The sequence below is a fragment of the Saimiri boliviensis genome, chromosome 4 (assembly GCF_048565385.1).
Source record: "Saimiri boliviensis isolate mSaiBol1 chromosome 4, mSaiBol1.pri, whole genome shotgun sequence".
NCBI lineage: Eukaryota > Metazoa > Chordata > Mammalia > Primates > Cebidae > Saimiri > Saimiri boliviensis.
In genome coordinates this window covers 18050007-18075374 of record NC_133452.1, presented here as the reverse complement: position 1 = coordinate 18075374, position 25368 = coordinate 18050007, and the positions used below count along the sequence as shown (strand labels likewise).

General features: G+C 37.9%; 1 protein-coding gene and 1 pseudogene across 7 annotated transcripts in view; both read left to right on the top strand.

Annotated features, from left to right (window-relative positions):
* Positions 1 to 25368, top strand: part of ESR1 (estrogen receptor 1) — a 441625-nt gene that overhangs the window by 315599 nt on the left and 100658 nt on the right. The window lies entirely within an intron of this gene.
* Positions 19649 to 24891, top strand: LOC141584242 (lanosterol 14-alpha demethylase pseudogene; annotated as a pseudogene).

Here is a 25368-nt window from a genome sequence, read left to right as displayed (position 1 = left end):
GATCCCTTTTCCTTTGATTGCAATATATCCTTGAGTAATTTTTCAGAATGGATATGTACTGTTTTATCTCTCTTATATGCAAAAAGTTTGCTTTCACATTTGCTAATAGTTTGACAGAGTATCAAATTCTACTTTCAAATTCTTTCCCCCTCATGGCTTTGAAGATACTGCCCCACTATATATTCTATAATTCATTGCTACTAATGAGAAATTCTGGTTTCAGTCTGACTCTTAATTTCTTTCGTATCACTTGGCATTTTCTTCTGCGAAAGTATTTCTTATGCTTTGAATGATGAAACTTCTCTATCATGTCTCCAGGCGTGAAGACTTCTTTCATTTAATCCTATAGGTCTTCAATATGCTTTTTAATTAAAATCTCATTTTTTTCAGGCTCTGTGAATTTTTTTTTGTTTTGTTTTGGCTTCTTTTTCTCCCTTTTTGTCTCTATTTTCTCCTTGAATGCCTTTTCAATAGATATAGAATTCCCATTATCTATTATGTCTTTCAGATTATCTTACATTTTTCTCTTTGTTTTCTTTTATATCATGTTTAGCATTGTCTTACACATAGTAGACATCACCTACTAGATCTTCAGTCATATCGTTTTCATTGTTCAATCTGTGCATTTTTAATTTTCAGTTTTGGCAACCATATTTTTAATTTCTAAGAATCTGCTTTGCTAATTATACTTTTTTCTTGAAACCTTTTTATATCCTGCAATACTTAGAAAGAGCACACTCTTATCCACAGCTGCGTAGTACACTCTGAATGCAGGGCAAGATGGGCAAACATTTTGTTACTGTTCTCCTCAAGCCTCGATGTCCAGAAGTCATTGCCTCCATCAGAAACCCTTCTTCTCTTTTTTTTCTATCCCTCTCTTCCAAATAAAGTTCCGGCTTCATTCTGCTGTCACTGCATTGAGACAAGCAAATGCCTGTTTCACGTGATCATTGCTCAAATTTCTATTGACAATCCCACTCTGCATTCCCTTATTTAGAGTGGGATGGGAAATAAAGGCTATAAAGGGGGAAGAATATGATTCCATCATCCTCCTTTCTCATTGCACTTTTCTCCTGTTTTATGAATGCAATAGGCTGTTGCAATCTGTCAGGATGGAAAAGAACATTTTAAAGCTACTCTTCTACTGCCAGAATGATCTCTGTTTTTTTTCTTTTTTTGAAAATATACTTTAAGTTCTGGGATACATGTGCAGAATGTGCAGGTTTTTTACATAGGTATACACGTGCCATGGTGGTTTGCTGCACCCATCAACCCATCATCTACATTAGGTATGTCTCATAATGCTATCTCTCTCCTTGCCCCCAACTCCCTGACAGGCCCCTGTGTGTGTTGTTCCCCTCCCTGTGTCCATGTTTTCTCATTGTTCAATTCCCACTTATGAGTGAGAACATGTGGTGTTTGGTTTTCTGTTCCTGTGTTAGTTTGCTGAGAATAATGGTTTCCAGCTATATCTATGTCCCTGCAAAGGACAAGAACTCATTCTTTTTATGGCTGCATAGTATTCCATGGTATATATGTGCAACATTTTCTTTATCCAGTCTATCACTGATCGGCATTTGTGTTGGTTCCAAGTCTTTGCTATTGTAAATAGTGATGCAGTAAACATACATGTGCATATGTCTTTATAGTAGAATGATTTATAATCCTTTGAGTAGATACTCAGTAATGGAATTGCTAGATCAAATGATATTTCTGGTTCTAGATCCTTGAGGAATCACCACACTGTCTTCCACAGTGTTTGAACTAATTTACATTCCCAAAAACAGTGTAAAAGAATCCCTATTTCTCTACCTTCTCTCCAGCATCTGTTGTTTCCTGACTTTTTAATGATCACCATTTTAATTGGCATGAGATGGTATGTCATTGTCATTTTGATTTGCATTTCTCTAATGACCAGGAATGATGAGATTTTTTTCATATGTTTTTTGGATGGATAAATGTCTTCTTTTGAGAAGTGTCTGTTCATATCCTTTGGTCACTTTTTGATGGGGTTGTTTTTTTCTTGTAAATTTGTTTAAATACCAAACCAGATATATAGGTCAATGGAACAGAGCAGAGGCCTCAGAAATAATGCCACACATCTACAACTATCTGATCTTTGATAAACCTGAAAAAAAACAAGCAATGGGGAAAGGATTCCCTATTTAATGAATGGTGTTAGGAAAACTGGGTAGTCAAATTTTGAAAACTGAAACTGGACCCCTTTCTTACACCTTATACAAAAATTAACTTAACATGGATTAAAAACTTAAGCATAAGACCTAAAACCGTAAAAATCATAGAAGAAAACCTAGGCAATACCATTCAGGACATAGGCATGGGAAAAGACTTTATGACTAAAACTCCAAAAAGCAATGGCAACAAAAGCTAAAATTGACAAATGGAATCTAATCAAACTAAAGAGCTTCTGCACAGCAAAAGAAACTATCATCAGAGTGAACAGGCAATCTATAAAATGGGAGAAAATTTTTGCAATCTATCTATCTGACAAAAGGCTAATCTCCAGAATGATCTCTATTTCACATTTTTATGACGTATTAATCATGTTTGTTCTCTTGTGTCCTCTCTTTTCTTTCTCTCGATTTTCCAGTGGTCCATTTTCTTTCTCTCGATTTTCCAGTGGTAGTCTATTGGTAGGGTTCATATTTACAAATGGGAGTCAAGGTGACTTCACTGCGGTTATGTGAATAAATTTCCCTGACATGCCTCTCCCTTCACTGGGCAAGCTGATCTGGTTCTGGGTCAGTGGAAGGAACATTTCCTCTTGCAGGCACCCCTTCAGGCTGGTAGGAGCAACTTGGGCCATGGACTGGAACTATGTAAATGGAGAAGACTTCCTCTGTGCCTGGTCCTGGTCAGAGTTGCCATCTTGATTTATTTATTTTTCCTCTTTCTGTCTATGGTGAAGAGCTAGAGTTAATTAAGCTCTCTCTGGCCTCAAAATCCACAGCAAGAAACTTCCTCACTCAGATCACCCACATTTTTAGCAAGCAGAGCTCAGATTTTGAGTAGAGATCAGGAGTATTGGGTGATAGGGAAGGACACAGGTCTCCACTGTTCTGAATGCAGTGCATTCATAAACTCTCTTCACAGTTGCTCCAGGGTGCTTTGAATTCGTGAACATCTGGCTTCTAAGAAGAACCTGGTTACCTCTGATGTGCTGGTTGTGGTTTCCTTCTGCTCTAATTTCTATGCCAATCTATCCCATCTGCTTCCTACAATTGGTTTATTTTTTAAAAGATTTCATATTTATATAGATTCATAAACTTGATTCTCATACCATCATTAGTGTTTTGGTCTAGAGTCAAACTTTTATAAACCTGTAACGAAAAATTGGACTTTATTTTCGTGTAGAAGGAAGTAGCAGACCAAAGTGGAGTTCTATGTTCCGAAATGCTGTAAAATGTTTTTCTAAATGGGCCATTGAGATGTAGAGCAAGCAAGAGTCCCTTTGTGGGAATGTGTGTATGTGTGCATATGTGTGTGTGTGCATGCACGCATGCATACACAGAGACATGCAAGGGCACAGACATGCAAGGGCATTGCTCCATGTCTCACATCCTTTAAATTATTCCAGCAGACAGTGGGCCAGTGGTGAGTGGTGGTGGTAACTTCTCCTTTTGCAGTGCTGTGGGTGTGGTGGGGATCTGAACAAAAGGCAGCTTGACAACACTAGGAATTGAATGTGGAGTCAGCAGGAAGTGCTTTTCCCTCCCACTTACCTGTCTTGTAGAAGGCAACAATGGGGCAGCTCTGGCTGACTTGCTTAGTTTGTTTCCATTGTAAGCCAAAAATATCTTAGACATTTTGTCATTTTAGGACACTGGAACTCGATGAAATTAAAACTATACTCATTTCTCATCCCAATTTCCAAATCCTATTCTATGCTTTTTGTTGTTGTTGTTTGTTAGTGGTATGTTTCTCTCTCCACTTGACTTTCCTTTTAAAACACAACAAATTGTTTTCTTTAATTTTAAATGAATTTGTTCATTGCCTTCCCTATGTGTCCCCTCCTTTCTAGTGACATTGCTGTTGTTCAATCTCAGATTGAACAAGGTTGACAAGACTCTTTGCTGGCCTTTTGCCTTCTAGATGCTTCACCTTCTTGTTATTTCTTCCCTCTGCCCCGAGAGAGGTCCTTCCCATGGCTCTGCTGATGACAACAGCTGACTCTTCCAAGGTGGAATCCCCATTTGATTCCCTGATCTTGTGCCTGCTTAGCCCAGTGCTTGACGTTCAGTAAATAAGGTTAAGGAAGGCCAATGATATGCTGCTAGTAGAAAACAGCAGTTAATGAAGACTTGCTTTTTTGACATAAGTCCCTCACCTCCAGGCTTCAGCATCTCTGTCTATCTGTCGTAGCATGCAAAATAGCATCTCTGTCTTTCGATTGCCACTTCCAGGTGATATGCCCTCCCACAAGCACATACAAATTTTATGGAAACTGACAAAAATTTGTAGGGAAGCAAATCCCTTCAAGGTTGCATCTTTCTGGACTTCCAGAAGGTAAGCTTGATGATGGGCAGTCACAGCCCTGGTGCTTATGGAACTTGGCCCTTTGAGGACAGATCACAGTTAACTAAAGAAACGCCATGGCACATTTAGACTGGTGTTTGACCAACAACTGGGTACCACAGTCTAGCCATGTTGGCGTATAGACTTAGCCAGCACCCTTGGTATTCATAATCTGTCATTATATTCCATCTATAAACCTAAGGTATAGAGAAATGCTGGTCATTCTGAACAATTTTCTGTAAATGCAGAGATTAAGGAGCCGCCCCTTAACGCAGGAGGTGGTGTGAAATACCCGCGTTGTGCTTGACCTTACTGGTCACTCACTGGCAGGTGTTCCTACACTTCAGCTTCAGATATATAATATTACATAAACTAATTTCAAATCACATTGTTTTCCAAGGATGGAGACACTGACAGTGTATATTATTTTTACCAGCCCAAGAATTGTAAGAGATTCCCATCTCTTCTGTTCAAGATTTTATTGTGTTTTTTTTTTTAAATGCTCAATAAAATAAGCTTTGTTCTTTCATTAAAAAGGAAAAAGCATCTTGGGAGAACAAGGAAGAAGAGGATAGCCTGGGGAAGTATGATTGTTGTTTGATGCCACTGTGACTTGTTTTCACCTAAGACTCAGAGATTCTATTGTGTTTATGTGAGATTTGGGAGGATTTCAGCTACTATCCATATTAATTGAAATGTAAAACAACGAATCCATCACCTGGTTACATTTTTGTGGGGAGGGAGGGTTTAACACAACACGAAGACAGATATTTCACGAATTTTTTCTTTGTAGCAAATTGACTTAACTGCTTGTTTTTGTACCATGCCTGTAAAACCCTTTTAGTTTTAGAGGTTGTAAGTGTCTAGAAAGGACAGTGAAGTATCTCATCATAATAGTACTAATATTTCTTATGACATTTCATATGTCCTGATATAGGTTAATTGAGAAATAACATAGAGTAATAATTCTCTTGCTTTTATTATTTGTCCTATTTAGACAAACAGAACATAGAATTAATAAAAATTCAAAAAACTTTAACCACTGGTAGAGATTAAATTATGTTTATATTAGTCATCATCACCTAATATCTTAAATATTTAACCTTTTATGCAGTGTTTTCCTCTCTACTTGGTTGGGTATGCCCTTAACAGTAAAAAGTTTTGATAATGTTCTCCGTTTTAGCACTCACAGAATTTTTATACACACATATGTGTATGTATATATATATATATATAAATAATTATGTAAGTATAAAAATAAATATTTAAAAAATAAATCTACCATCCATCTAAATGTAGTAATGGTATTTTTAACTGAGTTTTTTTTTTTTTTTTTTTTTTTTAAGTCTTTAAGAATTTATTTAGAGACTTCTTTTGTTGATAGTGTGGTGGCTAGATACCCTGGAAAACCCACTGAAGACAAGTATAAATGCTAGATTGCATGTTGAAACTTATCTTTCAAAATGTATTACTGAGCTGGCAAGAGAGTACGACATTATAGAGGGAAAAATAAGTGAAGGCAGAATCCTGGGAGGTAAGAGAGCCTGAAGATATTTATGAAACTGGATGGCCTCAAGTTTCCATTTTGACTGGCATGTAGTCAAGCCAGATTCCCACAGAAATCTGAGGTTCTGAATGGTAAACCCATGGTGACATTGGGATGACTAAGAAATAACTCTCTGTGTAGAAAGGAATGGCAACAAGATTTGTCTCATACAACTTTGGCTCTGGGTAGAGGAAAGGAAAATATCTTCTTAGAGAAATGTTAACCACAAGCTGGCCCTCCTGGGAGCTTTCAGCTAGGATGGAGACTATCTGTGTAGTCTCTCACACACAGACACACACACACATACACACACACACACACACACACACATACACACACACACACACACACACACACACACACGTGGTGCTTTAATGTGAACCTAGGTCAATAGTGACTGCAAAGCCAGAAGCAGTGGCTCACCTTTGTAATCCCCAGTACTTTGGGACACTGAGGCAGATGTATCACTTGAGGTCAGCAGTTCGAGACCAGCCTGGCCAGCTTGGTGAAATCCCATCTCTATTAAAAATATAAAAATTAGCCGGGCGCGGTGGCTCAAGCCTGTAATCCCAGCACTTTGGGAGGCCGAGGCGGGTGGATCACGAGGTCAAGAGATCGAGACCATCCTGGTCAACCTGGTGAAACCCCGTCTCTACTAAAGATACAAAAAATTAGCTGGGCATGGTGGCACGTGCCTGTAATCCCAGCTACTCAGGAGGCTGAGGCAGGAGAATTGCCTGAACCCAGGAGGCGGAGGTTGCGGTGAGCCGAGATGGCGCCATTGCACTCCAGCCTGGGTAACAAGAGCGAAACTCCGTCTCAAAAAAAAAAAAAAAAAAAAAATATATATATATATATATATATATATATATATATATATATAAATTAGCTGAGAGTGGCAGTGGGTGCTTGTAATCCTAGCTACTTGGGAGGCTGAGGCACAAGAATTGCTTGAACCTGGGAGGTGGAGGTTACAGTGAGCCAAGATCACATCACTGCATTCTAGCCTGAGCAACAGAGTGAGACTCCATCTCAAAAAAAAAAAAAAAAAAAAAAGTGACTGTAGAGGACTGTAAAGAGGAAACACAAATATTTTACTGGGGAATAGAATTTCAAGTTGGTCCTCAAAGATTTTCCACTAAAACATTTCAAAGTATATGCACCAACCCTCAGAAATCACAAAACATCTGACCCTTCCGAAAATAACCACCATGAATGAGACATCAGGAAAAAAAAAAAAAAGCCACACAAACACACACACACACACACACACACACACACACACGAAAAAAGAGGGACAATAGAATCAGACTCATAGCCACAAAAATTAAAAATTAAATAAAAAGAATCAGAGGCTTTAGATTTTGATTTAAATATATTATACAAAAGTTGTATGCAGAATATGTTTAAGATATAAAAGAGGGCTTGAAATACATGAAGTCAGCAGGTGAAAAAAATGACCAAGTAGTTTTGAAAATAAAACCCAATAGAGAGCTTCTGGAAATAAAAAAGCATAATAATTACAGTGAAAAAATTATTAGATGTGTTAATTAGTAGAATGGATACAGCAGAAGAAAGATTTAGTGAACTGAAAAATATAACCAGAAAATAGGTCCAGAATTAAGCATAGAGAGATACACAGATGGTCAATATGAACATTAAGAGATATGGAGAACAGTGTATGAAGGTGAAATAAATTCTAATTGGAGTTAAAGAGGAGATAGTAAAGAGAAAGAAAAAAACACAAAACTCAAAAAATGTAGTGGCTGAGAATCTTCCAGAAGTATTGAAAGACACAAACTCTCAGATTCAGAAACCTACAATTTGCAAGAAAAAGTAAAAAGAAATTTACACCAAGATCCAGCTTAGTGCATTGGCAGAACGTAAGAGATGAAGAGCTTATCTTGAAAAATGAAGCCAGAGAGAAAAAGTCTATTACCATCAAAGGAAGAGGCAAGCAGATGATTGAGTTCTCAATAACAACTGAAAATGAGAAGCCAGTGGTACCCCTTGAAAATGTTGGGTGCATATAATTTTCAACTTAAAATCGTGTACATTGTAAAATCACATCTCAAAAAAGAGGGTGGTATAATGACATTATCAAATAAAAACCATCTTTTATAACAAATATCACTAAAGAAACTCTTGGGGGATATACTTTAGGTTTGAAGAAAGAAGGTCTGATATGCAAGAAAGAATGATAAGTCAAGTATTGAGAAATTTGTGAGGAAATAAAAACAAGAATAACTAATGAACCAATGATACTGTCTAATTTGAAGGTTAAACGATTAGTAGAACTAAAATACAAAATAATAATAGTATCTAAGTTGGGAGGAGAATGAAGAGACTTGAAGTGTTCTATGCATCTTGCATCTCTGGTGTCTTTTTGGATGTCCAACTTTTTTCTTCTTTCAATGATACCAGTCAGACTAGATTAGGGACCACCTAATGACGTATCTGCAAAGTTCAGATAGATGAACTTTGCAAATGAGAGCCATCTGAAGTTAAAATACTTATTTCCCTCTTTAAAGGTCTTATATCCAAATACAATCCCATTTTGAGGCACTAGGGATTAGAGCTTCAACATATAAATTTTGGGGGGACACATTCCAGCTGATAGCAATTATAAATACAACTTTTTTAGTAAAAGCCCATCTTCTGTGTCTTCTGGAACAGGTAGAGAACAAGGTTACTTATTTTTTTAAGAATAAAATTGTTTTCAAAGATCGAAAGTGGCTATTTATCCTAAGATGATTTTAGGATTAAATGGATATTAAATATATAACATGTCCTTCTTTATTATTTTATTGATGACTTAATATGTTTTTTAAACTCAGTAAAATAAACAATTAGTCTTATAATCATAATAGAGTTATGCCCTTATTTTAATGCTGTGAAACTGAGACCTCTGAAAAAATACAATCATATAAAATCATATTTTAATTTACTTTTGAGAATGTACAGTAACTCAAATTAGGAAGGCAGAGTGTGAAACCTGCTTTAATGAATAAATAAGAATGACAGCCAATTAAAAATTAATTATAATTCTTCTAAAGTTCTCAAAAATAATCTCTTCTAACCAGGGTAAATATTCCTCCTTTTCAGAATTCTTTGCAATATTGCTTTTTTTTTTTTAAAAATTAATCTCTTTTTCCTGTAGTGGAACATAAATCTTAGACACATGTGTTTTGTAAATACCAAATCACACACAGATTAAAATTTAATGAGCTTTTACTGCTGTAATCTCAACACACGTAGTCTTTGTTTGCTGTTGATTTTTCAATAAGAAATACTTTATTTTCTTATAGAGTGGTCATTAAGAACCTTAAAAATTATCAGAACAGATTTTCCAAATTGCATAATGTGTTGCCTAGCTATTTGCATGTATTTATTTTAAATGACAGGACATTTTACTAAATATTGGCTTGCCTAATATTGAAAGAGTTAGACAAACAGTGTACTCCTAGTTATCACTTTTTTGACAAGGTTCTTAGGGAAATATTAGCCATTTAGTTGGTTGGTAAGTGATGGGTTTTCTTGGAATATGTTGCTGCTAATTTTACCAGAGAAGAAAATAAATTCATATGGTCAGCTACATTCCAATTTGTATTCTTCTTCTAAAGTCCTCCCTGTTTGCATTCTTGGATTTTGACACTCCTACACACCAGTTAAAGCACTTGGTAGAGTGTCCAAAAAAATTGTTGCAATTAATTTCCCAGTCTCAGAAGAGAGAACTCTTTGATGTGTCACTATAATGCTTTGAGTAATTTTCAGTGTCTGGCATCTGTTCAAGGACAATTTCTGGATTTTAGGAGGGGCAGAAACAATAAAGGAAACAACATAATTTTTTCCTAAATAGGAGGTTTTTTTGTTGTTTAAAGAACAATCTAAAACTTTTTCTTCTACATAGATGACAAAAAGATACACAAGTCATTGGTTGTTAACCACCATTGCATTCTTTTCTCTTTGGAGTAGCTCTTAAGGACCAGATTAGACCAGCTGTTTGTATCATGTAGCATGTTTAGGTTACCTTGCCCAAAACAAATAAAGAAAGATGAACTTTGCAAACCAGAGCCATCTGATGTTTATTTTATCATTAATTTTTTTTTTTTTTTTTTTTTTTTGAGATGGAGTCTTGCTCTGTTGCTCAGGTTGGAATGCAGTGGTGTGGTCTTGGCTCGATGCAACCTCTGCCTCCCAGGTTCAAGTGATTCTCCTGCCTTAGCCTCCTGAGCAGCTTGGACTGCAGGTGCGCGCCACCACACCCAGCTAATTTTTGTAGTTTTAGTACAGACGAGTTTCACCATATTGGCCAGGTTGGTTTCAAACTCCTGACCTCATGATCCACCCACCTTGGCCTCCCAAAGTGCTGGGATTACAGGCATGAGTCACCATGCCCTGCCCATATGAAGCTTTAAAATGACTGCAGCTATCTTATTAGGAGACGAATTTTATTTTCCATTGATAAGAAAAAATGACCAAACCAAGAAACTCCAGGGTTATATTTCATCTCCTATCCTGTGCAGGATGTTCTGAGAAGTTTCTATTTGTATCTGTGCAGTGGTTCAAGTCTTGTTCATCTTGCATTTTAAAGTTTGGAGGTATTTTATCTTGCCTTGTTTCTTTACCACCTTGCTTTATTCCCCTCAACCCACCCCCGCCATGTTGCCATTTTTAAAGCAATGACTTATTTTCAGGGGTGGGTCAGAAGGGAAAGAAATGATAAAACCAGAGATCTGGAGGAGTTTCTTGTTCATGGTCTTATTCGCTTTTTAATAAGAGCATCAGCGTCTAGCACAGGGAGTGGCATCACAGGTATTTGGAAATTTTTGTGGAATTGAACTGAATTTTTTTTATTTGACAATAAAGAAAATAATTTTATGGAAACTTCTAACCCAAGGGAAATATCAAGCCTGAAGTTGTGATATTCTTTTCCTTCTGATGAATGCTGAGTTTTTCTCCTTAAAAAACATATTTAAATGTTATGTTTAAACATTTAAACATAAGACATTGTTTGATGGCCTATCATATTCAGTAGAGTGGATTTGGGAAATATGTATAGGACGACTATTAAAAACTCTGCTTTGAAATGAAACCTAAGACTATAATATTGTCTGTTTACGTAAATTATTGCTGCTGTAATTTGAGCAAATTTTAACTATACTGAGCTTTAGAAATGCAAATGTGTGCAATCTTTTAATATAATTTACTCCACTGGTAGTCCTAGGTCTTTGTCCGACCTGGCTTCCAGCAGTTTGTCTGTCTGTTATTAGGCTAACTTCTTCACGTTCATGAAAATCTTTTCTTCAAAGGGGGACATATTTCTTGGGTCAGATGTAAACATCAAGCTAAAGAGTTCTGCTGTGCTTCTATACAAATCTGGTTCATTTTCGTCCTCTACATAGTGTTAAACTCGAATTTAAGATTACACAGATTCCTTTACATGTTATCAATGTAATTATATAGACAATCTCACTTTATTCATTCACTCTGTTTAATTCATTCAATAAAAACCTATATATTGGCTACTTACTGTGTGCAAGTTGGTGAAGATATAAAGATGATTAAGGCAAGAGTCTGTGCTGCAGGAGCTCACAGCCTAATGAGCAGGCTCACACATAATCACCAGGGAAAAAGAGGGCTAAGACCTAGGTCTCTGAAGCCCTAGTGGCCTTGCCCAAAGCTCACTTTAATGTGCTTCCGGGTGTATTCCATGACTTTTTAAAGGCACCTATGTTTCCTTACTGGTAAAGCATGTTTAACCTGCAAAATTCTTCTTTTAGTGAGTAGCATTTAGAAAGTGTTTGTAGAATGTCTAGAACAGTGCTTGTCTATTAGAAGTATAATTCAGGTCACATAGGTAATTTAAAATATTTTAGTAGCCACATTGAAAAGTAGAAAGCAACAGGTGAAGTTAATTTTAATAATATATTCATTTAGTCCTATATATTAAAATACTAGCATTTCAACATGTAATCAATAGAATGTATTATTAGTCAACTATTTGGCATTATTTGTTTTACACCATCTTCGATTTTTAATTTTTATTTTACACTTACAGTACACCTCAATGTTGATGTTAAATTGTCACTGGAGACATTTGATCTGTATTTATCTTTCATATATTTTGGGGTTGAAAAAGTAAATTTGCATATCTAAGTTCTTCAAAATATACGGGAAAGTATTTTTGACAACCGACTTATCAATTTAAAAATTTAAGTTAATGACAATAAATAAAAGAAAAAAATCTGTTCCTTAGCTGCACTAACCACAGTGTAGGTGTCCAATAGTCATAGGTGGCCAGTGGCTAACGTACTGGATAGTACAGCTTTAGAATGACAGTTCAGTGCAACAAGTACTATAACAGACTCATTAACTGGGAGTTCCGGAAAGCTAAGGATGGGATCAATGAAGTAGATCTTGAAAAACCAACAGAAATTCACCAGGTAGAGAGGAGGAAAGTGACCACTTCAATTCAATCTTTTGAAAACATGCAAAAGAGCAACAGTAGACTTACTTAATTATTTAACAGTAATTTACTGAACATGAATTATGGGAAGTGCATGGGCTGGGTGCTGGTTAGACACAGTTCCTGAGCTCAAGTAGCTTGGTGTCTAAATATTCATGAGCCCATTTTTCAGAAAGGATAGATAAATGTGTGATCTTGGGTGTGCCAAATGCTGTGGCTTCCTCAAGTTCAGATTTCTAGGTGGTCACCTTCAAGGTTACCTTGTGAACAGAACTTTTTAAAACTCTAAGTAAATTTACTTTGCCTATTTATTTCCAATGAAAAAAAGCTTTTTTTTTTTTTTTCTTAAATCTCATCTTATTGACTATGATTGGCCAAGATGACATGGCCCATACAGAAGGTTTTTGATGGCTTCTGGGGTCTTTTATCATTTGCACCAGGGTTCGGCTAAATTCCATTCCTGCCTTTAGCTCTTTTACTTGAATACCTGGGGCAATGGCAGAAGTGGTTGCTATTTGTCACTTTTCCAGGGTGTCAGTCGTGTCCTTGAGACAAAAGATGATTTAGTCAGATGACTTGATTTCCCTGGCAGTTAAGACCTTTAGAGAGTCCTCAGCATGTCGCTCATTATAAAATTTCAAATCCTTGGTAAGGATTAAATAAACTCCTCAATTTGCAGATTTCTATCCAGTTGACTATGGATTTTGCCTGTTGCTTTGTTTCCACCAACTCTCCTTGAAGATGAGGCACACAGACGAACAAACAGCTCACAGGCAAGAACAGCCTGGTCCATCTTGAAAGATTCTCAAGACTAATTCTCTGAAAGATAATTGTCTACTTTTTAAAAATATTCAGTCAAGGAAATTTTTGCTGTCATGTTGGCTGTGTTTTTAGTATCTCATCATCCTTCCAGTTGTAGGAGGCTTTTCCTAAAATCTAACCCGTACATCTGTTGTCTCATCAAGTGTTTCTATTAAGGCTACTTCCCCATCAATCTTAATTTTTTTAAATCTTCTGAGATGTATAGGTTAAGGTAAAATCAGAGACTTTCAAAAAAATGGTAAGCTGGCCATTTAAACTCAACTATGAGGAAATAACATAAGCAGGATTGCATTAGAGAACCAAAAACTAGCAACAACTAACTTGGTAATCAATGTTGGGACTTGAAGTTAGGCTAAAATCAGTAGTAATGGCACTTGTATGTACGAATGCAGAACTTTTTACGCACAATGATTTTTCCCTCTATTATACACTCGCTGTGTCTGAGTATAGACAGTCCAACCCCATTACCTGCAGTCCACCTGGGCTGTGTAATCTGAGCACTGATGGGCTGTTATTTGTACGTATTACTTCTATGATTCTTTTTTTTTTGACTCAGTGTTAGAAATGTCTTTCTTTCTTAAATAAGCTGCTTTAATTTCTTATAGACAGATTCTGCTTTTATAGCCCTTGTTTCTACAAAGTAATCTCTACTCATGCTTAAATCTCAGATAATTTTAACAAACAGAGTGCTTGATTTTCCTTTGAATTCTAAATATTATCCTACTTTAGTTCACCATGGTTGGATATTTTGAGACGACTGTGGAGGAAACAGCACTGATCCTGGGGCCATGAAACCTTATTTCAAGATCGAATTCCTTCTATAATTTTGCACAAGTAATTTAATCACATTCATCCTTAGTTTCATCATCACTAAAATCGGGGAGAATAATTCCTGTTTCATGGAATTGATATGCAGTGAAATAGCATATCAATGAATGTATGAATGTCCCCATGCATAGAGTACAAAACACATGAAATGTGTCACTCAGCATACCGTATGTGCTGTTTCCTGCAACTAGATTGCACTCCAGCGGGATTTCATGCTGGTGAGATGTCTGTGCTGCTGGACATCATGGGATACCATCTTTGAAAATAAGCTTGATCCATAGACAAGGCCAGTGGATCTTGTGACAAGTTGTCAGGTCAGGTATTGGCCTTATACCATGTCAAACAGGGCAATTTTTATAATGTTTTAAAAATTAATTATTTATTCATTTTGAGACAGAATCTCACTCTGTCCCCCAGGCTGGAGTGCAGTAATATGTTTTTGGCTCACCGCAACCTCTGCCTCCCAGGTCCAAGCAATTCTTGTGCCTCAGCCTCCCAAGTAACTGGGATTATAGATGTGTGCCACCATGCCTGGCTAACCTTTATTATTTTTAGTATAGACAGGGTTTCACCATGTTGGCCTAGGCTGGTCTTGAACTCCTGACCTCAGGTGACCCACCCACCTCAGCCCCCCAAAGTGCTGGGATTACAGGCATGAGCCATCATGCCTGGCTCAATTGTTACAGCTTTTTAAGTGGGGTATATGCCTGCCTCAGGCATTAGATACAATATGTTAATCTGTTGATAAGGTTCTTCATTTCCTAATTTTCAGTTGTGATTTGATGTGTGTAGTTTGGATAAGCAGCTCATTGCTGCTACTGTGGAGAAGGCATGGTATAGAGGCGATGTGACTGTCCTTCCTCATCTTCATAATGGGGCCAGGAGTGGTGTGAGGTGTGTGAGGCAACTGAGCCACTGGTTTTGACACAAAATTTAAGAAAAAAAATTGAATTCAAGAGATAATACTTTAATATGATATTTTAAAAAATCAAAATTAGTGTAAAAATTTATGATGAGCAAACTGTCAAAATGTTAAAGACATTGTTGCTTTTCTTTTTCTGTGTATTGTGACACACCATCACTTAGTGGAGAAGCAAGCTGTCACTTTCCTCCTCCCCAAAGATAACTATTTATGTTGAATTAAACTTCTAGTTCTCCTATGCCTGTCAGCATCCCTGGGCACCTCGGTATGGAGAAAGTAGTTTGTCCCAGTAAGATTATAAAAGTGGGCAATAAAATGTGCATGTAGTGAGCATAATGCATGTTTTGTGGACTAATTTGTTGTTTTAGATCTATTTTTGAAAACTCATTAGGTATATGCATGAAGCAAAATAATTCAAGTGCAGTTGGATATTAAATGAAAAGGTGTCAAGCCCCTCTTTGTGCCATATTCTTTTCTGTGTCTTCATTAGTGGAAACCATTTCTGACCATTTCCTATAATTCTAATGATTTGCCTATGGCTCTTATTCTTGGTTTATCAACTTCAAGCAGAATGTCTTGACATCTTGCTATGAAAGTTAAAGAATATGGATCATTTGCTCTCTCCCTTCTCTTTTCCTCTTTCTCTGCCTGTCAGTTTTTGTTGTATGCCCACGGAGTATGTGTGTGAGTGAGTGTACGTGCGTGCGTGTGCGTGCAGGCATGGGTCCATTTTTGCATGGCAGGCTTTATTTTAGAAAGATTGGTAGCAACAGCTGTCCCACTCATCTTCCCTGCAGGGAAGAATCCCTACCCTGAGACCTCGGTCTTTTCCAGGCAGATCACTTACATTTCCTCACAGATTATTTCTCATCATGCAGCCTGGGTTCATATGGGCTTTGCTGTGAACAGTGGCTCTCATGCTTGTGGTCTCTGCTGTGCTTGAGTTTTGTTCAGATGCTCCATCTCCTCTTACTACATACACCAGCAATCATCTGTCTTCCAGGAATTCACCAAAGTTTTTTTTTGTTTTGCGAAAGTCTCGCTGTGTCACCCAGGCTGCGGTGCAGTGGCATGATCTCGGCTCACTGCAACCTCTGCCTCCCAGGTTCAAGTGATTCTTCTGCCTCAGGCTCCTGAGTAGTGGGGACTACAGGCACATGTCACCATGCCCAGCTAATTTTTGTGTTTTTAGTAGACATGGGCTTTTACCATGTTGGCCAGGCTGGTCTTGAACTCTTGACCTCAGGTGATCCACCAGGTTCCATTTTGCATGGCAGGCTTTATTTTAGAAAGATTGGTTACAACAGCTGCCCCACAGTCTCTCCTGCAGGGAAGGATTCCTACTCTGAGATCTTGGTCTTTTCCAGGCAGATGACTTAAATTTCCTCACAGCTTATTTCTCATCCTTCAGCTTGGGTCCAAAGTGCTGGGATTACAGGCATAAGCCACCAAACCTGGCTCACCAAAGTCTTTGGGTGGTTAATGTCATATTCCTTTGGTTGATGGCACTTTTAAGAATTTTTCCTTTTTGTATGCTGTTATTATTTTTAGCCTTTTGTATTATTAGTGTTAAAGAGTATGCCATATCCATCTTTTAACATTTAAGCATCTATTGCTTTGTTACAAGGATATATATATATATATATCTCCTTCCCCCAATAAGACAAAGAGTGCAAATAATTATCTCCCTTGCCTGTTGTTTGGGTTTAGTTCAGGAGTCAATGGAATTACAAGCCTAAACTTAAGATAGTTTTAAAGCAGCAGTCCCCAACCGTTTTGGCTCCAGGGACTGGTTTTGTGAAAGACAGTTTTTCCATGGACCAGTGCGGGGGCTGGGGGGTGGTTCCAGGATGATTCAGGTACATTACATTAATGGCACACTTTATTTCTATTGTTATTACATTGTAATACATAATGGTAATAATTACACAACTTACCATAATGTAGAATCAGTGGGAGCCCTGAGCTTGTTTTTCTGCAACTAGACGTCCCATCTGGGGGTGATGGAAAACAGTGACAGATCGTCAGGCATTAGATTCTCACAAGGAGCGTGCAACCTAGATTGCTCACATGCGCAGTTCACAATGGAGTTTGTGCTCCTGTGAGAATCTAATGCTGTCACTGATCTGACAGCAAGTGGAGCTCAGGCAATAATTCGGGTGATGAGGAGCAGTTATAAATACAGATGAGGCTTTATTTGTGCACCCAGTGCTTACCTCCTGCTGTGTATCCCAGTTCCTAACCGGGGTTGGGGACCCCTGCTTTAAAGAATATGTTTGTGGACTTGGCCAGGTGCGGTGGCTCACACCTGTAATCTCAGTACTTTGGGAGGCTGAGGCAGGTAGATAATGAGGTCAGGAGTTTGAGACCAGCCTGGCCAAGGTGGTGAAAATGCATCTCTACTAAAAATACAAAAATTAACTGGGCGCGGTGGCAGGCGCCTGTAATCCCAGCTATTTGGGAGGCTGAGGCAGGAGAATCACTTGCACCCAGGAGGCAGAGGTTGCAGTGAGCCAAGATTGTGCCACTGCACTCCAGCCTGGTGACAGAGCAAGACTGCATCTCAAAAAAAAAAAAAAAAAAAAAAAAAAAAGGAATATGTTTGTGGATTCATAGAGGGAAATAGCACCCCCTGGGGCCTTTTGGAGGGTGGAGGGTGGGAGGATGGAGATGATCAGGAAAAATATTAATAACTAATGTGCACTAGGCTTAATACATAGGTGTTGAAATAATCTGTACAACAAACCCCCATAACACAAGTTTATCTATGTGAGAATCCTGCACATGTACTCCAGAAGTTAAAATAAATGTGAAAACAAACTCTGCCCAAAAAGAATATGTTTACATCTGTATATGAGTTTCCAATGAATATATGTATTTTTTCATTTTATTTTCCAACCAATAAAGTCAAGCACATTGGTTAGGAATTTCACTAATACTTTTTACAAAACTGAGGACTTGGATGATAAAGGCACTTTTTAAAAAGATTACATAGTGGCATGGGGAATCATACCTTTATAAAGATGATATATGTGTTCCTGAATATCCTAATTCATCTCCTAGCTGGATATTCAGCTCCAGAAAGATTCATAAGATGAGATTCTTGAATTAGAATGCATGCCTTAATTTATTAAGTCTATGTAGAGAGAGTTATTTAGTCCATGTAAATTAAGTAGGAATATTTTTATTTGATTACTGTTTTATCTGGATCTTGCCCACTTAAGGCCTTCAAAAATGAAATTTAAGGCCTGTTAAGCAGACCCAACATCAACATCACATTCTCTTTCTCTTGTAAGTATTGTCTAGCTCTAGCTGGTAAAAAATTTCAAAAACATGTCTTAATCAAAAACAAGATGATCCAGCACAAGTTTAATAAATGTTTTGTGAATAGCACACATTCATGTTTCATTACTACAGTTTTCTTCTGCTGTCTTTCTCAATAATTCCCCCCAAATTGTAACGTTTACATTATGACATTTATAGTTACCTCTGAACCTAAAATATTAACTTCAAAAGTATTATAAAATCATAATATTTAAAACCATTTCATGTTTAAATGTTTCATAGAGGCAAAGAAAATAAATGTAGTAATCAACACAGAATCAGATTGGTTACTAATATTTTTCTACAGTTGAAACATAGGTAGACTAGCTTAAGGTCTAAATAGCAAAAAGCATTGAATCTTGTTACTTTCTATCTACAATCAATTAATATATTATGGCATTGTTGTCTGCAGATCATTGGGATCTCATGGCAAGTAAGTAAAGGGATTGTTCTGTGCATGTCCCCAATATCTATATTAGTTTTAATATACCTTCACATTAGCATATGACACTGACACTTAGTAATTGGATTAGGTTTCTATCAGAATTTGTTTTTTACCCATGATGTGTATACAATGGTGGGGTAGATGTACATTTTTTTCTGTGTTAGCATATCTGTTTCTGTGACACTACATGCCTTCTGTCCGCCAATTTATGTTTCTTTCCATGTACAAAAATGCATCATCTACCAGGCAGGCTTCTAATGTTTTGATATAAGTACATTTCATGAGTCCTCAGTAGAGTGTTAGATCAGTGGTTGATTAGTAATGCTAATAAATATAAATGACAATAAATAATAATATTTATTATGTTAAAAATATAAGTTTACCAAACTTAAATAATTTAAACATCTTCTGAAATGTAGTAGAAATTATGATTAGCCATAACAACTACAGTATGTTTTGTTTGTTTAATTTTTTCAGTGATATTCTATTTGTGGAATGAATATGTGTGTGGGGGGCGGGTACAGAAAGAAAGAAAACATGTCTGCATATTATGTTAGAAAGTAATGTTAGCGGCCGGGCGCGGTGGCTCAAGCCTGTAATCCCAGCACTTTGGGAGGCCGAGGCGGGTGGATCACGAGGTCGAGAGATCGAGACCATCCTGGTCAACATGGTGAAACCCCGTCTCTACTAAAAATACAAAAAACTAGCTGGGCGTGGTGGCGCGTGCCTGTAATCCCAGCTACTTAGGAGGCTGAGGCAGGAGAATTGCCTGAACCCAGGAGGCGGAGGTTGCGGTGAGCCGAGATCGCACCATTGCACTCCAGCCTAGGTAACAAGAGCGAAACTCCATCTCAAGAAAAAAAAAAAAAAAAAAAGAAAGTAATGTTAGCTACCTTACCAAATCCTTCAAATTTGACTGACTGAACACAGTATGTAAAAAATTATTTTTTTTAGTCCAATGCTGGTATTCTTTGTTGATGGTGACTCTATTTCACATGGTGACGCAAGGAACCAATCTCCTTCCTTCTGTGGCTGTGTAATCCCCTGCAACCTTGAAGTTCTCTGCATCCAGCTTTAGGATGAGGAAAGTGAAGGTGGAGGATATAGCCTTCTTGGCTGCCTTGGCCTGGACCGGACACACCTCTTTTGCCCCCATTCCATGGAGAAAAACTAGTGACATGGTGGCCCATAGCTGCTGAGGGAAGGTTGAGAAATGTAGCCTCTGGATAAGAAGCCCTCTCCCAGTGGTTACTGTACACTGTGGGAGAGAAGCTTGAATTTTGGTGGACAGTGAGAACCATCCTCCACACAATATGAAAAGACATTTTATCAACCTTGGCATTGTAGCATCCTGTGATTAAAGTATGTGAATAATTATCAGTAAAGGTTGGTGAAAAATTGGGTCGTCTTTCCCTTCCACTTTTAATTCTGTAGTTTAATTTGCTTACCTGCTACGTATTATATAAATGAATAAGTTTATCTACAAACATATGTATAAATTTATATTGTATACTAAGGAGAAAAATGACAAAGAAGAATTAAGTTAGTTGCTCAAATCCACAAAATACCACCAGAAGAAAGGCTAGAAACCATAACTTCTAACTGCATGTCTATACCTCTTTAGTGCACTAAATTTTTTCCTAATATAGCTCTTAGGAGACTGGTGTTTAACAGGAGACTGTTAAGCCAAAAGCCCATTTCACTTGTCTCTGTACGGATAATAAGTCAACTTCCTGAATGTGGAACTGCTGGTTTTCTGTGATGACAGAGAAAATACTTACTTGACTTCTGGGTAACTCTGAGGTCTGGAGATCTTGAACAGCCTTATGTTCCTAAACTTCTTGATCATACATGAATTCCTTCTTGGGAAGAAAGATTTCTTCTGTAGAATTTGCTTTTGTGTTTCATTTTTATTTTCTTAGACATTAGTAGTTGCAAATTCAGGAAGAATTTGACTCCATAAAACATTTATTGGAAAGAATTTCTCATCTCGCCTGCTAGGTCATGCAAGGGAATAAAACAATACATGGTCTCTGCCCTCAAGGGGCTCAAAATACAGGTGAGGGAAAATTAGACCCGGAAATAGTATATGATTAGGAGCCAAATGGTGGCAGAGAAATGAGAGTTTAGAGAAAGGAGAGATAATTATAAGTTACCTTGGGAAGAGAACGTTTCATAGAGAAAATGGCCCCAGCACTGATTTGGGGAAGATGGTTCAGATTTGTCTCAGTGACACAAGGAGCAGGGGCCAGATGGGAAAGGACATCGTGGTGGAAATGATACCATGAGCAAAAGCCTAGAACTACCACTGCTTCACGTCTGCCACTCTGCCTGTTTCTGCAGCACTAGGATGACAAACCCTGAGCTTTCTTCCCCTCCTGCGCCTTCTAGGGGGCTCCTCTTTCCTCACCTTATCCGGCCACTTGTCTCATCCCAGACATCCCCATGTGCCTGGCTGACTTGCTCTTCCACCTTTTTAACTGACATGACCAGGCATCCCCTCTTTCAGGAAACTTCCCCGACACCAGGCTGAGTCTCCTAGGCTTCTTTGTTACTGCATCTGCCATTTTGATTTAAGGTTTTCTGCTCATTCCATCTCAGCAGTGAGCTCTTTGAGGGCAGACGTTATGTCTTATTCATTTTTCTTGTTATGCCCTAAAAAATGGATTGTGGTAATATATAAGTAACACACAGTTTACCATCTTGACTTCTTTAAGTGTGTAGCTTAGTGGCATTAAGTACATTCACATTGTTGTGCAACCATTACCACCATTCCTCTCCAGAACTTTTTCATCATCCCAGGAGAACTCTGTACCCATTAAACAACAGCTCTCTGGACACACAGAGTGACGCGCGTGGGACCCAAGGGTTGAGCTGGGTCTAGTAGGAGACCTGGGGGCTGGGGCCACCTGTAGACGCCCATCTGCCAGCTTCTCTTGCTCCGTCGATTAGGAGGAGCTGTGGCGACCTCGGCCTCCAGTGTCTCTGACAAAGTGAAGTGGCGGCGGCGGCCAGGATGATGTTTGCTGGGCTTGCTGCAGGCAGGCGGGTTGGTGCTGGGTCAGGTGGTGGAGAAGGTGACAGGCGGCAACCTCCTGTCCATGCTGCTGATCGCCTGTGCCTTCACCCTCAGCCTGGTCTACCTGTTCCGTCTCGCGGCTGGCCACCTGGTCCAGCCGCCAGTAGGGGCGGAAAGTCTTCCATAGGGTTTCTCCCTGATGCCATTCCTTGGGCATGCCATAGCATTTGGGAAAAGTCCAATTGAATTTCTAGAAAATGCATATGAGAAGTATGGACCTGTATTTAGTTTTATCATGGTAAGCAAAACGTTTACTTACCTTCTGGGGAGTGATGCCACTGCACTGCTTTTTAATAGTAAAAATGAAGACCTGAATGCAGAAGATGTCCACGGTCGCCTGACACCACCTGTGTTTGGGAAGGGAGTTGCATACGATGTACCTAATCCAGTTTTCTTGGAGCAAAAGAAAATGTTAAAAAGTGGCTTTAACATAGCCCTCTTTAAAGAACATGTTTCTATAATTGAAAAAGAAACAAAGGAATGCTTTCAGAGTTCAGGAGAAGGTGGAAAAAAATGTGTTTGAAGCTCTTTGTGAGCTCATAATTTTAACAGCTAGCCATTGTTTGCATGGAAAGGAAATCAGAAGTCAACTCAATGAAAAAGTGGTACAGCTATATGCGGATTTGGATGGCGGTTTCAGCCATGCAGCCTGTCTCTTACCAGGTTGGCTGCCTTTGCCTAGTTTCAGACGCAGGAACAGAGCTCATCGGGAAATGAAGAATATTTTCTAGAAGGTAATCCAGAAATGCAGACAGTCTGAAGAAAAAATTGATGACATTCTCCAGACTTTATTAGAGTCTACATACAAGGATGGGCGTCCTTTAACCGACGATGAAGTAGCAGGGATGCTTATTAGACCGCTCTTGGCAGGGCAGCATACATCCTCAAGTACTAGTGCTTGGATGGGCTTCTTCTTGGCCAGAGACAAAACACTTCAAGAAAAATGTTACTTAGAACAGAAAACAGTCTGTGGAAAGGATCTGCCTCCTTTAACTTATGACCAGCTCAAGGATCTAAATTTACTTGATCACTGTATAAAAGAAACATTAAGACTTAGAACTCCTATAATGACCATGACGGGAATGGCTGAAACTCCTCAGACTGTGGCAGGGTATACTATTCCTCCAGGACATCAGGTGTGTGTTTCTCCCACTGTATATCAAAGACTTAAGGACTCATGGGTAGAACGTCTGGACTTTAATCCTGATCACTACTTACAGGATAACCCAGCATAAGGAGAAAACTTTGCCTATGTGCCATTGGAGCTGGGCATCATCGTTGTACTGGGGAAAATTCTGCCTATGTTCAAATTAAGACAATTTGGTCCACTATGTTTCGTTTATATGAATTTGATCCCATTGATGGACACTTTTCCACTGTGAATTATACAACTATGATTCACACTGCTGAAAACCTAGTTATCTGTTACAAACTAAGATCAAAATGAAAAAGTCTACAAAGAACTAATATATGTGATCATCACTGTAAGCCACAAAACCATTCAAAGAGAATGAAGTGTACAAAACAATTCTTGTGGTGTACTGTTTTTTTGAGTAATTCTAAAAGCCAATTTATCATTTAGTATTTTGTTAACTGAATGGTTCTATCAAATGTAATACATTTGAAACATTTTCTAATAGTTATGAAACTTATACATGTGTGCTTTCAAGAGGTTTATTAACAAAACAATTTTTCAGGGGAATCTAGGGAATTGGCAGATTCTAAATAATATAATTTCCAGGTAGTAATTTGAAGAGTACACATAGCTCTCAGCAAATAAGCTTAGAGTATTCAAATCTTGGACTAATCCTGCAAGGCATAAAGAATAAAAATTCCAGCGAGACACTTGGAAACCACAGGTTATTATTTATCTGGGCAATTATTGTGTGTGTGAGGATGGAGGGGTAGGGAATAAACAAACATCTAAAGTCTTGAATAAGAGAATACTAATTGTTTTGGTACGATGATAGAAAAAGAGATGTTATAGAAAAAAATATATATCCTTTGGGATTTTTAACTAAAATCACTGCATATAGGAAATTAAGAGATGTAGGATCATATTGGATAAGATTTCCTAAAAGTAATGAAATTATTAATGCTAAAGACTGCTCATGTATTTTGATCTAATCACTAAATATTGCATATTTACCTAACTGATAAAATATATATCTAGTTCTACAAGGCCATGTTTATGTGTAAGTCCAAAGTCAAATCCTTAGGGGATAATTTTATTTCTCTTTGGCTCAGGTTGTTTCTGCTTCCTCTCTAGAATCCAGTTAGGGATGTTTGCTACTACTTATGCTGATTAAAACAGCTACCAAACTTTTTTCTTTTTAAATATGAAATGTGAGATCAGTGAACTCTGGCTTTAAGATAATCTGAAACAAGGTTCTTTGGAGTAATTGGTCACTTTCTGTTAAGCACATTCTGTTGAGGAATCAACTTATCTCAAATTGTAACTGGGAACCTAATTATATGAGATGGCTGAAAAAAGACCTCATGGTCCATTTTCACTAGATGATGCCAAAATATTTTCTCTCATGTATATTACAGCTCTTTTTAAAAGGCTGGAAGACAGGTTAAACTCAAATTGTGAAGGCAGAATCTCTGCTGATGATTTTTCACATTAAAATTCTCTTGGGGAAAAAAAAAAAAAAAGCTCTCATTTCCTCCTGCCCTCAGCCTCAGGAAACCTCGCATCTACTTCTGTTTCTACGTGTTTGGCTAGTCATATAAATGGAATCATCCAAATTTTTCAATGTTTTCAAGGTTCTTTTATGTTTTCTTATGAGTTTTCATTTCTCTATATCTTTAATAGCACCCAATACGTGGAAGGCAATGAATGCTTTTGTGGGTGAAAGCATAGGATTAGAAAAATAGAATGTCATATTCTAGTAACACTCAAGACACTTTCTTAAGGACAGAGACACTATAGTTTGGAATTTGGAAGATGACATTGGGAAGGTGGGTGGGGAAAGATGGAGAAGGGGTCCGTTTCTTGAGTTGTGTGGATTTGCTTCCATAACAGTGGTGGACCACTGGGCACTGCTATCTATTAATAGAATGATTATTTTTGTGACTCATGTGTAGAACACTGTCTTAGTTACCAATCCCAGTGGTAGATAAGAGAAACAGATTAAAAAGGGATCTGAACCTGAGGAAATGGAGACTGCCAGGTTTTTTGAAATTATGTTTATTATAATGTATATTATTTGGTACTTACAATGCCTGTGCAGAACCATACTTTTTGGTGTAGTTAAGCCTACCTAGCTCACTAATTTCAGTAATTTTTGCCGGAGTTCCAAAATGTGGATGAGGGAGAACAGGAGTCTCTGACATCCTTCCCCACTCACAGGCTTGAAAAATAAAATTGTGAAGGGAAAAAGGATCCTTTTCT